This window comes from Aquarana catesbeiana, linkage group LG04, assembly GCF_042186555.1.
Source record: "Aquarana catesbeiana isolate 2022-GZ linkage group LG04, ASM4218655v1, whole genome shotgun sequence".
Lineage (NCBI taxonomy): Eukaryota > Metazoa > Chordata > Amphibia > Anura > Ranidae > Aquarana > Aquarana catesbeiana.
The window spans coordinates 184,935,101-184,950,711 of NC_133327.1; positions in this window are offsets into that span (position 1 = coordinate 184,935,101).

Genomic DNA, 15,611 nt, shown 5'->3' on the forward strand with positions numbered 1-15,611 from the left:
GGTTTCTGCTAAACTGGCTGAGATTCAAACCATATATGGCCGGCTTAACCCAAGCTAACCCTTTTAAATCAATTACAACAAGAACTTTTTTCTTTTAAACCCGATCATTGTACGAACCCCCATCAGTGTTATATGGTGATCACAACCCCTGTCACTACTGCTGGACAGCTTGGCCAGTTAAAGGAAATGGAAAACTAATGGTTCTAATGGTAGGATCAACAGGTAATAAAGTCATGTTAAAAGCAAAAAATGGTTTGTTAATGCTAGAGACAGACTTCTTCACATATGTCATTTTGGAATTTATTCATAGTTACACTTTAAAGCGGTACTAAATCCCTAATACTAACCTCTGCTCTAACCTCTGCTCCAACAGTGTGACACTCTTACAAGGTCCCTCCACACATGCACAGGAGTTCAGTCTTTTCAGCACACAGGGTTTGTATGCAAAGCTCAGTGTACATTTTAAAGAAGACTGCAAGCAAGTGAGAACCTTTTTTTTGCAGAAGAGACATTGCAAAGAGCCTGCTTGCTCACTTTTTTTTAATATAAAATTTAGTTCCACTTTAAGACTAAATACTCAGATTCTTATAAAAGCCCAACAGTTATTTCTAAATAAAGCTAAAAGTATAATTTATCAAAGGATCAGCTCATTTCTGTATAATGTCAAATTGCTAAAGATTGATTAATTAAATTATAATGTGGGGAATTAATAACAAGTGCCTGAGACAAGTTCTGTCTCAACGGGTGCCATTACCCATAGCAACCAAAAAGCTTCCATCTTTAATTTTTCCACATGGCTTAGAAAATAAAAATTTTAAGTTGATTGGTTGAGCTCCAGTTTAGATAAAGTGTGCCCCAACACTTGTGTTTAATTCCCCCCAATATATCTTTTTTTTTTTCAAACAAAAATCAGGTAAACAATTTGAAGCTTGCAGGCAGACATCACATATTTGCATGGTGCAGTAAAAAGGTTAGCACCTAATTGCACACTGTAAAATATTTACAATATAGAGGCTAAGCACACAAGAATGGGGGAAGTGGGTTATCACTATCACAGTTATTTTACAATATTTTGTAAAATCTCTACAGCACATATAGTAAGCAATAGTTCAATGTCTTCCCATGGAACAAGCACAGCATTCAGATTTTCATTTTTTTTCTCTTTATAGGGGCTGCCATAAAATACAATGAACTATTCTACAATATATTAATTCTGATAAATGTATTTGCTGATATTTGCTAATTCTGATAAATGTGTTAGCTTAATTTGCTGATGAATGAAAATACTTTTTGTCATTCTTTAAATTGTCATATCTATGGGCATAGCTGGTATTCATATTTTCCATGAATTGGTAACTTACTTCAACTGTTGCATCAGCAGCATTTTCCAACCTGTACTAGCCAAGGGTTGTGTATGCACAGTCCCTGCCATATCTATCACGGGCTGACCATTGATCTGTACCAAGCAGATGGATAGGCTGGCTGTTATAGACTGTTGCAGAGCTGGTTCACTAGTTTGGAAATGGCCAGCTAGTAGGAATTACAAGATGAAACCCTGCAAAACAGAGCTGAGCATTTCAGAACCATCTGAGTAGGGAGTTGGAACAGCAGTGGATTCATTGTACTGTGGGCCTCAAGCTGTTTTTAATTTGTGGTCCTCCCACCAGTTTAATGGGATCGTGGATTACGGTCTGTGGACACAGATATTTGTGTTTACTTCTGCCATGCATCTGTGAAGCATTTCTGATGGATCTAGAATGCAAAGTTTGTATTCCACAATGAATCTTATGCAGCACTACTCTAAAAATTGCTCATTTGATGGCTGCCGATGCTTCCAGGTGCAGGGAATGTGTACATATTATGTATAATTGTTTGATAATCTTAAGAGGAACTGACATGAATTCAAAGGCTGCCATATATGACCCCCTTATCAAAAGCCTAACAACTTGTATACTCTAAACTAACTTATTAAGATGATCACTAAAGTGCAGAAGTTTCTGCTAGCATACCCATTGTCCCAGGGCAGCAGTCTATTCTGCTCTTATTATAATCTGCTACTGGTTTAGGAGGGAGTTGAGTATACTGTATATTAAAAATTTGCTTCACTTTAAGCCATGCTGCCACTGTAGGTAAATTGCAGGACAATGGAAAAAGAAATGTAAAGTTTATGTAAAGATCTGTGTTTTTAGTATGTTTGGCATCAGGCCTCAGTGTATACAGTTTCCTTATGCAAATCTTTCTTGTGAATCTGTTGCAAAGTTTCTTATCTGGATAATGCATAATAATACATAATAATAATAATAATAATAATAATAATAATAAATAATACATAATATTTAGTGTTTACTTTAAGTAAATTAACATTGTTTATGTCACCGCGCATCAGTGCAGTAAAGTGTTTTTTTGTTGTTTTTTTTCCACTGTACAGTCTGCAGTTAGATCATGTTAATGGCAGATGCAAACATTTTTCAATGCTGTTGACCTAGACAAACCATGAAAATATTCAAATATTTTCAAAAAGACAGGCTTATATTCTACAAGTATACACAAGTGTATCCATCCACTATACTGAAAATGCATGTAGCTTCAAGCAAAAGTGTGTGAACAGGGCTTAAATGACTAAGATGTTCCCAACCAATTTTGCCTCAATGTTTCTGTGCAGTTACCTACATGACATGACAGGTTGTACAAGTTAGGGATGGACTGGCCTCTGAGTTCTCACTAATCACTTATGAAGTGTTATGTAACATAATTTAAGCCATAGCTTTTGGCCATGCAGTGGGTGGACACTTCTGAATATTTTACATTTATATTCAGAAAACTAGACTAGCAACCTGTCCATCATCAGTAAATATGCAGCTTTTTTTGCAGGGTAAAATAGCAAACCCTGATTTAGGTGAATTTAGACCTTAAATGGAACTCTAGGCAAATACAAAACACAAGTTTATGCTGTTCTGTAATAATGTATACACAATTCAATGTTTATTTTATTTATTGTATCATAATTTGACCTGGTATCAGCATCTTGCAGTCTGAAGTAATAGAAGAACTGGAGTGTAAAAGGAATGAATGTGAGCTCATCACTGTGCTGCTTCTTTCATTGTTCATTCATGGGCTGGAACGGGTCTAGGGCAATCTGGGCTCGCAAAGGCAATCTTGCATCAAAAGCTGGTTTTGTTTTTTATCTTTCAATACGCTATTCATTTTAATATTATTTTTGTCTAGAGTTCTGCTTTATTCTCTACATGATTGAGCTTTATATGGGATATGAATGATTATTAATCTCAAAAGCTGAATGGCCATCTGAATGGCCACCATTTTTTTAATTGACACATCTTTTTGTGTTTGTGGTCCTCTGGTTGTTGTGCCACTATTGTATTGTTTGTATTGTACACTGCATAATAAAGAAATTTAGCCTGGGAACCAAATGTAATAACTGGCCACATTTAAAAGACAAAATGTGTTGGAACTTCATTAGCTTAGGATGGCCATACTGTATATGTTCCAGTGTTTGCAAGTTATATATTTCATCTGGCGTTGCTCATCATAGTTTGATCATGTAGAAACCATCTCCTGTCATAAGTATTTGTAATAATATTTTTATTTTAATAATATTTTTTTGTATGCATTGTTGCTTTAAAAGCCCATTCACTGCGGTATACAATGCACTAGAATGTTAAGGTGTAAATGGGCCCTAAGGTTATAACTGACACTCTTTCTGGGCTAATAGAGGAAGGTAAAACTGTCAGCTAAAAATGCTTAGCTTTCATTGAAGTACTGACAGCACCTTTAATAAAAAGTGCTCTATGAATGGAGGAGGCCGACGTTTCATTCACCCGCCCGTCCTCCATTCATAGGGCGCTTTTTTTTGCTAAAACTATAGTACAGCTTCTATGAATAGAGGAGAGGAGGGGAGCAAAAAATCAAGGCATAGTCATCATTAGGGATGAGCTTCGAGTTCGAGTCGAACCCATGTTCGACTCAAACATCACCTGTTTGACCGTTCGTCGAATTGCGAACTGTATGGGTCGTCGCGCCAAATTCGAGTGGCGCGTCATGGCCCATAATTCACTGCGGCATCGCAGTGCATTTCTGGTTGATGATTAGCCAAGCATGCACTATGACCCGCATGCTTGGCCAATCACAGCGCCGTGTGTACAGAGAGCCGTAATTGGCCAAAGACAGGGTGGCTTTGTCCAATTATGGCTCAGGGGGTTTAGCACACACTATATAAGGCCGCCTGCGTGGTGGAGAGAGATAGACAGAGAGACAGTGTCATTTGATTTAAGTTAGATAGAGTAGGCAGGTCAAGTCAGTTAGCTGCACTTACAGTGTATTGTATATATATATATATATATATGCATCCCAGGTGTTGTATATGTATATATATATATATATATATATATATATATACACTGTATTCAGTTTAGCTAGATCCGTTCCTGTTATTCTCTTCCTAATTTCCTGACAGGCAGGCAAGTGTTTTTACAGTATTTACAGTTCGTGTACTGTGTACCCTGCACAGTTGCACCTACAGTATAGCTACCTGAAGACAAATGCTTGTGTTCTTCTGATCCTATTAATAGCACAGGCAGGCTCTTGAAGTATTTACAGTTGTGTACCCTGCACAGTTGCACCTATAGCTACCTGAAGACAAGTGCTTGTGTGCTTCTTCTGATCCTATTAATAGCACAGGCAGGCTCTTGAAGTATTTATAGTTAGTGTACTGTGTACCCTGCACAGTTGCACCTATAGCTACCTGAAGACAAGTGCTTGTGTGCTTCTTCTGATCCTATTACTAGCACAGGCAGGCTCTTAAAGTATTTACAGTTATGCCCCGTACACACGATAGGATTTTGCAATGGAAAATATGTGATAAGACCTTGTTGTCGGAAATTCCGACCGTTTGTAGGCTCCATCACACATTTTCCATAGGAATTTCTGACACACAAGGTTTGAGAGCTTGCTATAAAATTTTCCGACAACAAAATCCGTTGTCGGAAATTCCGATCGTGTGTACACAATTCCGACGCACAAAGTGCCACGCATGCTTGGAATCAAGCAGAAGAGCAGCACTGGCTATTGAATTTCATTTTTCTCGGCTCGTCGTACGTCACCGCGTTCTTGATGTTCGAAATTTCCGACCAACTTTGTGTGACCGTGTGTATGCAAGACAAGTTTGAGCCAACATCCATTCGGAAAAAAACAATGGATTTTGTTGTCGGAATATCCGATCAATGTCCGACCGTGTGTACAGGGCATTAGTGTACTGTGTACCCTGCACAGTTGCACCTATAGCTACCTGAAGACAAGTGCTTGTGTGCTTCTTCTGATCCTATTAATAGCACAGTCAGGCTCTTGAAGTATTTACAGTTAGTGTACTGTGTGCCCTGCACAGTTGCACCTATAGCTACCTGAAGACAAGTGCTTGTGTGCTTCTTCTGATCATATTAATAGCACAGGCAGGCTCTTGAAGTATTTACAGTTAGTGTACTGTGTACCCTGCACAGTTGCACCTATAGCTACCTGAAGACAAGTGCTGGTGTGCTTCTGCTGATCCTATTAATACCACAGGCAGGCATTCTGCTAGCTGCTGTATAATCAGTATATATATACATCCCAGTTTTGTGCTGCTACATCTCACTGCAGTGCAGGCCATTAGTATGTCTGGAAGGCCAACAAGGAGAGGCAGACAGTCACAAGCCAATAAAAGAGGGCAAGCAGGCTCTGTGTCTAGAGGCAGCAGTGCTGGTCGTGGACACGGTGCATCCTCATCAGCACGTGGCCGTGGGACACACTTGTCCTTTTTTTCGGCAGCTGGCCGTGTTGAGCCGCAACATGCGGAAGACTTGGTAGAGTGGATGACCAAGCCATCCTCATCCTCCTCACCCTTTCTTACCCAGGCTCAGGGTACGTTGTCCGGCAAAGCAGCTGCCAACGCGGACTCTTCCCTCGGCTCAATGGCATCAGTCACTCCTTCCCTTGCCCCACCATGTCCTCCTGAGGAGTCCCCCGAACTGTTTGACCACAGTACATGTCCCAGGAGGATGCCCAACGTTTTGAAGGCTCCGATGATGGTACTCAGCTAGAGGAAGGCAGTAACGTGTGCCCAGACCGCGGGGGTGCCCAAGAAGGACAGCAATCTGGCAGTCATGTTCCCCCAGCTGCAGCATACTGCCAGCTTTGCTCCAGTGATGAGGAGGGAGGGGATGATGAGGTCACTGACTCCACGTGGGTGCCTGATAGGAGAGAGGATGAGGAGGAGGCACATCACCAACGAAGCAGCATGCCCTCCAGGGGCCAGCTTAAGGGCAGCACACCGACTACATCACACCGCAGAGCTCCACATGTGCAGGTGTGGGCCTTTTTTGAGACGAGTGCATCAGATCCCACCGCTGCTATTTGCAACATATGTCTCAAGCGTATCTCGCGTGGCCAAAACATCACCCGCTTGGGCACCACATGCTTGACCAGACATTTGTTGACCTGCCATGCAGTTCGTTGGCAAGCGCACCTAAAAGACCCACACCAAAGAATAAAGCGGACCTCTCCTTGCTCCTCATCAGCTGAGATCTCCAACCCCACTATACCTTCAGTCCTCTCTGAGACCTGCACTGAGAGGAATGAAGGTGTAGAATTAGGTGTGTCACAGCCAAGTACTTGCGGGCAATCTGCTATCAGTACACCGACGTCAGATTGTACCAGGCAAATTTCCCTGCTCCAGCTGCTGCACCGCCAAAAGAAGTTTGCTCCCAGCCATCCACATGCCCAGCGGTTAAATGCTAGCTTGGCTAAATTGCTAGCACTTCAACTGCTGCCTTTTCAGTTGGTAGACTCTGCCCCCTTCCATGAGTTTGCGGAATGTGCGGTTCCTCAGTGGCAGGTTCCCAAACGCTACTTTTTCTCACGGAAGGTGATTCCGGCTCTCTACCAGCATGTGGAAGGCAATGTCTTGGCCTCGCTGGACAGGGCGGTCAGCGGTAAGGTGCATATTACTGCTGACTCATGGTCCAGCAGGCATGGACAGGGATGTTACCTATCTTTCACGACACATTGGGTGACTCTTCTGGCAGCTGGGAAGGATGCAGGACAAGGTGCAGTAGTGTTGGAGGTTGTTCCTCCACCACGCCTCCAAAATGCTACTACTGGTGATTCTGACACACCTCTCTCCTCCACCCCCTCCTCTTCTTCTTCCTCCATGGCCTCTTCCAGTGCTTTGTCCTCAGAACCAGCGGTGCTCCATAGGGGTTCAAGGGGCTACGCAAGTATGCAGGCCAAAAGATGCCATGCGGTGCTTGAGCTGGTGTGCTTGGGGGACAGGAGCCACACTGGGGCAGAGATTCTGTCAGCTCTGCAGGGGCAGGCTCATAGGTGCCATGCCACGCCAGCTTCAGCCAGGAATGGTGGTTTGCGACAATAGCACCAACCTCCTCTCCGCCCTCCGACAGGGACAACTCACCCATGTGCTCTGTTTGGCTCACGTCCTTAACTTGGTGGTGCAGCGGTTCTTGGGCAGGTACCCGGGCTTACAGGATGTCCTGAGGCAGGCCAGGAGAGTCTGTGTGCATTTTCGCCGGTCATATAATGCCAGTGCTCGGCTGGCTGACCTCCAAAAGGAATTTAACCTGCCCAAGAACTGCCTAATCTGTGACATGCCCACCAGGTGGAACTCAACATTGGCCATGCTGCAGAGGCTGCACATGCAGCAGAGGGCCATCAATGAGTACCTGTGCGACTATGGCACCAGGACAGGGTCAGGGGAGCTTGTTTTTTTTTCCCCATGCCAGTGGGCCATGATCAGGGATGCATGCACTGTCCTGTCACCATTTGAGGAGGCCATGAGGATGGTGAGCAGTGACAGTGCATGCATCAGTGACACTGTCCCTCTTGTCCACCTGTTGGATCACACGCTGCGTTGAATAATGGACAGGGCACTTGAGGCAGAACAGAGGCAGGAAGAGGAGGACTTCCTTACCTCTCAAGGCCCCCTTTATCCAGACAGTGTTCCTGCGTGCCCGCCGATCACACAGGAAGAGGAGGAGGATTGTGTCAGCATGGAGGTGGAGCCTGGCACTCAGCATCAGCAGCAGTCTTCAAGGGATCATTTACAGTCCCAAGAAACCCATGGACTTGTACGTGGCTGGGAGGAGGTGGCTGCGGATCATGTTGTCCTTAGTGACCCAGAGGACTCCGGACCGAATGCCTCAGCAAACCTACGCTGCATGGCCTCCCTGATCCTGCAAAGCCTGCGGAAGGATCCTCGCATTCGTGGTATCAAGGAGAGGGATCAATACTGGCTGGCAATCCTCCTTGATCCATGTTACAAGGGTAAGGTTGCGGACCTTATCTTGTTGTCGCAGAGGGAGCAGAGGATGAAACATCTTCGGGAGGCCTTGCAGAAAGGTCTGTGCAATGCGTTCCCAGAGACTGGGAGGTTACAAACTCCTGTTCCTGGACAACGTGTTGCTGAGACTTCGGTCAGTCAAAGAAGGAGCGGTGGAGAAGGTGGCCGTCTGACCGATGCGTTCAGACAATTTTTTAGTCCGCAGCCCCAAGGTATGATCGGTTCCAGCAACCATCGCCAGCGTCTGTTTTACATGGTGCTCGAATACCTAGGGGCAAGACCTTATTTGGACACCTTTCCCACCGAAAATCCTCTGGGTTACTGGGTCTTGAGGATGGTACACTGGCCAGGGCTTGCACAGTATGCAATTGAGCTACTGGCCTGTCCTGCATCCAGCGTTCTTTCAAAACGCACATTCAGTGCTGCTGAAGGCATTGTAACCAATCACAGGGTGCGCCTATCCACCGACTCGGTCGATCGACTGACCTTCATAAAAATGAATCAGTCTTGGATCACCACCAGCTACAAAGCACCTGATGCTGATGTAAACGAATAATTTTTTTTGAAATGTCAGATCCCTTCAAGACTGCCTATGCTGATGCTGAGTGACTATCCTGTTATGCTGAGTGACTATCCTCTTCCTCCTCAATGATCATGCTGATAGCTTGTAAGAATATTTTTGGTTCTGGGCGCTGCCACCAGTGGCTAAGGCCCAATTTTTCAGCCCCTGTTTAAAAGGGGCATGTAATTACAATTTTTGATGCAATACTTTGCAGCAGGGCTCGTTCCTGCGCTCCAACTAGAGTATCTGTGAGGGGTTGCAGTGTTGTGGCACCAGCACCAGTGCCTAAGGCCCAGTTTTTCAGCCCCTGTTTAATAGGGGCGTGTAATTACTTTTTTTGATGCAATACTCTGCAGCAGGGCTCGTTCCTGCACTCCAACTAGAGTATCTGTGAGGGGTTGCAGTGTTGTGGCACCAGTGTCTAAGGCCCAATTTTTCTGCCCCTGTTCAATGGGGACATGCAATTACAATTCTTGATCTAATATTTCACAGTAGGGCCCGTTTCTGCGTCAACCAAGAGTAACTGTGAGGACTTACAGTGTTGTGGCACCAGCACCACCACCACCAAAGGCCCAATTTTTCTTCCCCTGTTCAACAGGTGCATGTAATTACAATTCTTGATCTAATATTTCACAGCAGGGCCCGTTCCAGCGCCCACCAAGAGTAACTGTGAGGACTTACAGTGTTGTGGCAACACCACCACCACCAAAGGACCAATTTTTCTGCCCCTGTTCAACAGGTGCATGTAATTACAATTCTTGATCTAATATTTCACAGCAGGGCCCGTTTCTGCGCCCACCAAGAGTAACTGTGAGGACTTACAGTGTTGTGGCACCAGCACCACCACCACCACCACCAAAGCCCCAATTTTTCTGACCCTGTTCAACAGGGGCATGTAATTACAATTCTTAATCTAATATTTCACAGCAGGGCACATTCCTGCGCCCACCAAGAGTAACTGTCAGGGGTTACAGTGTTGTGGCAACACCAACACCTAAGGCCCCAATTTCTGCAGAGTATATAGGGCAGGCCCCTACTTTCAAACATCCAACTTACAAATGACTCCTACTTGCAAGCGGAAGGAGATAACAGGAAGTGAGATGAAATCTACCCCTAGGAAGGGAAATTCTCTCCTGTAACAGGTAATATGGGAAAAATGTGTCTCCTCTCACTGATGCTTTATCAACAATCCTTGAAAGAGAAAAAGGGAATTTGGGACTTTGAATGAGGTTCTGGACATGGTGGGGGTATGTTGGAAGGATACACATGTTTATTGACATGAGATAATTTGATAGAATATTATATCCTGGGGCTGTACACAGAAATACATGCATTTCATGGACGCTAGAGACACATATTAATATCAACTTGGAAACTCATGACAATATGGCGAATACATATGGAACATGGACATCAAGGATACAACATAATATCAACTTAAAATACATGACAGCATGAAAAATTAATGAACAGCTCCCAAAATTGCATATGTTGTACACACAAAAGTCCTTGGAGCTGCACAGTGCAATGAAATGGCATGAAATAAAAAGTTGTAAACCAAGATTGCTAGTAAACCAGTGGATGGATCAGTGCACTGATGTGGGAATGTGTTGGCATCCTAGATTGGCTGACGCGTTTCATGATTATACACTCATCAGGGGCGGATGCTCCCAACCATCTAAAAAGATTAAAATATGTTTAGTCTAAAATGACACTGAGCATAACAGGAAAATGGCATGTATGCCAGTCCTGGAATACTTACATGCAAAGAGTGGATAGTGGGGATGGGTAGGGTATTGGACCAAGGCCAACAAGAGGGTGTCCATCCCAGAAGCTGAGGTGAAGGAGCCACGTGCAAACTGGGGTGCAAGCATGGAGCTTCTCGAGGAGGCAGGTGGCCAATATTAATTCAGTGCCACAATGGGGGTCAAAAGATGGGAAACGCCATAAGATCTGTGTTTGACAAGTAAGGTATGTGTAAGATATTGAAAGTAACACTGGACAGCGTCCAGTGGCATGTTTGGGTGATACCAAAATTACCTGGATGTTAAACAGCAAGAGACAGGGAGTCCCTGAGCAGTGTAGCGTGCTCCCATCGGAACAGGGGAAACTGTGTGCGGGCGGCATAATATACCCCCCACACACAGCTGCATGTGGACGCCCAACCAACGTGACGCTGGCTAATCACGTGCAAGGAGGGGCTCCGGTCGGGACGGTGACCACCGCCCACGAGAGGGACTGGCCTCCATAGACTGTGAGAGCTGAGATGGAATTACGTGTTCCACGTCATGATGCCAGGGATGACGTCAGATGTGAGGCTTGTTGCGTGGCGTTGATGCGCTGTGGATCCCACCCACTCCCCCGAAAAGCACCCAGCCCAGTGAGTCAACAACAAAAAGAGGCCTAGGTACCAAGCCATAGACAATCCCCATAAAACTGCAATGCCGCATGACTCTTGGGCATAATGTACATGTCCCGAGTAGAACCAGGGACCCAAATGAGGTGCATGGCCACAAAAGGGAACCCGGACCACCCATACAGGTGGCAGGGGAGAACTGCCAACTGAGTCAATTTCCATTTTCCTGTTATGCTCAGTGTCATTTTAGACTAATATACCCCCCACACACAGCCGCATGTGGAGGCCCAACCAATGTGACGCTGGCTAATCACGTGCAAGGAGGGGCTCCGGTCGAGACGGTGACCACCGCCCATGAGAGGGGCTGGCCTCCATAGACTGTGAGAGCTGAGATGGAATGACGTGTTCCGCATCATGACACCAGGGATGACGTCAGATGTGAGGCTCGTTGCGTGGCATTGATGCGCTGTGGATCCCACCCACTCCCCCGGAAACACCCCGCCCAGTGAGGGCGGAAGGAAGGGGCAGAGGGAGGACATCCAGGGCGCATCGCAACTTCCGGGAATGACAACAAAAAGAGGCCTAGGTACCAAGCCATAGACAATCCCCATAAAACTGCAATGCCGCATGACTCGTGGGCATAATGTACATGTCCCGAGTAGAACCAGGGACCCAAATGAGGTGCATGGCCACAAAAGGGAACCCGGACCACCCACACAGGTGGCAGGGGAGGACTGCCAACTGAGTCAAAAACCTTCATCCCTATTAAAGTGCAAAGAGGGGGGAACTGTGCATAAGCACAGGTGGGACTTTGAATGAGGCACATACTGTGTGCCTCCATCCCTGGTACAAAAAAGAGAAAAAGGGAATTTGGGACTTTGAAAGAGGTTCTGGACATGGTGGGGGTATGTTGGAAGGATACACATGTTTATTGACATGAGTTAATGTGATATTATATTAGATCCTGGGGCTGTACACAGAAATACATGTATGTCATGGACACTAGAGACACATATTAATATCAACTTGGAAACTCATGAGAATATGGCAAATACATATGGAAAATGGACATCAAGGATACAACATAATATCAACTTAAAATACATGACAGCATGAAAAATTAATGAACAGCTCCCAAAATTGTATATGTTGTACACACAAAAGTCCTTGGAGCAGCACAGTGCAATGAAATTGCATGAAATAAAAAGTTGTAAACCAAGATTGCTAGTAAACCAGTGGATGGATCAGTGTACTGATGTGGGAATGTGTTGGCATCCTAGATTGCCCAGCGCGTTTTGTGATTATACACTCATCAGGGGCGGATGCTCCCAACCATCTAAAAAGATTCAAATATGTTTAGTCTAAAATGACACTGAGCATAACAGAAAAATGGCATGTATGCCAGTCCTGGAATACTTACATGCAAAGAGTGGATAGTGGGGATGGGTAGGGTATTGGACCAAGGCCAGCAAGAGGGTGTCCGTCCCAAAAGCTGAGGTGAAGGAGCCATGTGCAAACTGGGGCGCAAGCATGGAGCTTCTCGAGGAGGCAGGTGGCCAATATTAATTCAGTGCCACAATGGGGGTCAAAAGATGGGAAACGCCATAAGATCTGTGAAAATCTGTGAAAATCCTCTGGGTTACTGGGTCTTGAGGATGGTACACTGGCCAGAGCTTGCACAGTATGCAATTGAGCTACTGGCCTGTCCTGCATCCAGCGTTCTTTCGAAACGCACATTCAGTGCTGCTGGAGGCTTTGTAACCAATCACAGGGTGCGCCTATCCACCGACTCGGTCGATCGACTGACCTTCATAAAAATGAATAAGTCTTGGATCACCACCAGCTACAAAGCACCTGATGCTGATGTAACCGAATAATTTTTTAAAAAATGTCAGATCCCTTTAAAACTGCCTATGCTGATGCTAAGTGACTATCCAGTTATGCTGAGTGACTATCCTCTTCCTTCTCAATGATCATGCTGATAGCTTGTAAGAATATTTTTAATTCTAGGCGCCGCCACCAGTGCTTAAGGCCCAATTTTTTAGCCCCTGTTTAAAAGGGGCGTGTAATTACAATTTTTGATGCAATACTTTGCAGCAGGGCTCATTCCTGCACGCCAACTAGAGTATCTGTGAGGGGTTGCAGTGTTGTGGCACCAGCACCAGTGCCTAAGGCCTAATTTTTCAGCCTCTGTTTAATAGGGGCGTGTAATTACAATTTTTGATGCAATACTTTGCAGTAGGGCTCGTTCCTGCGCTCCAACTAGAGTATCTGTGAGGGGTTGCAGTGCTGTGGCATCAGTGTCTAAGGCCCAATTTTTCTGACCCTGTTTAACAGGTAGGGTAGGGTGGTAGGGTATTGGACCAAGGCCAACAAGAGGGTGTTCATCCAGGAAGCTGAGGTGAAGGAGCCATGTGCAAACTGGGGCGCAAGCATGGAGCTTCTTGAGGAGGCAGGTGGCCAATATTAATTCAGCGCCACAATGGGGGTCAAAAAATGGGAAACGCCATAAGATCTGTGTTTGACAAGGAAGGTATGTGTAAGATATTGAAAGTAACACTGGACAGCGTCCAGTGGCATGTTTGGGTGATACCAAAATTACCTGGATGTTAAACAGCAAGAGACAGGGAGTCCCTGAGCAGTGTGGCGTGCTCCCATCGGAACACGGGAACCTGTGTGCGGGCGGCATAATATACCCCCCACACACAGCCGCACGTGGACGCCCAACCAACGTCGCGCTGACTAATCACGTGCAAGGAGGGGCTCTGGTCGGGACGGTGACCACCGTCCACGAGAGGGGCTGGCCTCCATAGACTGTGAGAGCTGTGATGGAATGACGTGTTCCGCATCATGACGCCAGGGATGACGTTAGGCATGAGGCTCGTTGCGTGGCATCGATGCGCTGTGGATCCCACCCACTCCCCCGTAAACACCCCGCCCAGTGAGGGCGGAAGGATGGGGCAGAGGGAGGACATCCAGGGCTCATCGGAACTTCCGGGAATGACAACAAAAAGAGGCCTAGGTACCAAGCCATATCAATCCCCATAAAACTGCAATGCCGCATGACTCGTGGGGGTCAAAAGATGGGAAACGCCATAAGATCTGTGTTTGACAAGGAAGGTATGTGTAAGATATTGAAAGTAACACTGGACAGCGTCTAGTGGCATGTTTGGGTGATACCAAAATTACCTGGATGTTAAACAGCAAGAGACAGGGAGTCCCAGAGCAGTGTGGCGTGCTCCCATCAGAACAGGGGAAACTGTGTGTGGGCGGCATAATATACCCCCCACACACAGCTGCATGTGGACGCCCAACCAACGTGACGCTGGCTAATCACGTGCAAGGAGGGGCTCCGGTCGGGACGGTGACCACCGCCCACGAGAGGGACTGGCCTCCATAGACTGTGAGAGCTGAGATGGAATTACGTGTTCCGCGTCATGATGCCAGGGATGACGTCAGATGTGAGGCTTGTTGCGTGGCGTTGATGCGCTGTGGATCCCACCCACTCCCCCGAAAAGCACCCAGCCCAGTGAGTCAACAACAAAAAGAGGCCTAGGTACCAAGCCATAGACAATCCCCATAAAACTGCAATGCCGCATGACTCTTGGGCATAATGTACATGTCCCGAGTAGAACCAGGGACCCAAATGAGGTGCATGGCCACAAAAGGGAACCCGGACCACCCATACAGGTGGCAGGGGAGAACTGCCAACTGAGTCAATTTCCATTTTCCTGTTATGCTCAGTGTCATTTTAGACTAAACATATTTTAATCTTTTTAGATGGTTGGGAGCATCCGCCCCTGATGAGTGTATAATCACGAAACACGTCAGCCAATCTAGGATGCCAACACATTCCCACATCAGTACACTGATCCATCCACTGGTTTATTAGCAACCTTGGTTTACAACTTTTTATTTCATACCATTTCATTGCACTGTGCCGCTCCAAGGACTTTTGTGTTTACAACATTTGCAATTTTGGGAGCTGTTCATTCATTTTTCATGCTGTCATGTATTTTAAGTTGATATTATGTTGTATCCTTGATGTGCATGTTCCATATGTATTCGCCATATTCTCACGAGTTTCCAAGGTGATATTAAAGCGGGGTTCCACCCAAATTTTGAACAATATCTGTATGTATTCTCTTCCTTGCCTAGATGCTGACATGCCGTTTAAAAAAATTTAAAACGCAGTAATTACATTTTATTTTTCTATTCTTCTTTGCACTTCCTGGTTCTCCTCCCGTGGGAGTAGGCGTGTTTCTAGCCTCTCCCAGACTCCTGGGAGCTAGTCTCAGGCTTCCCAGGATGCCACTGAGCATGTGCGGGAACGAGTGGTGAATGCTGGG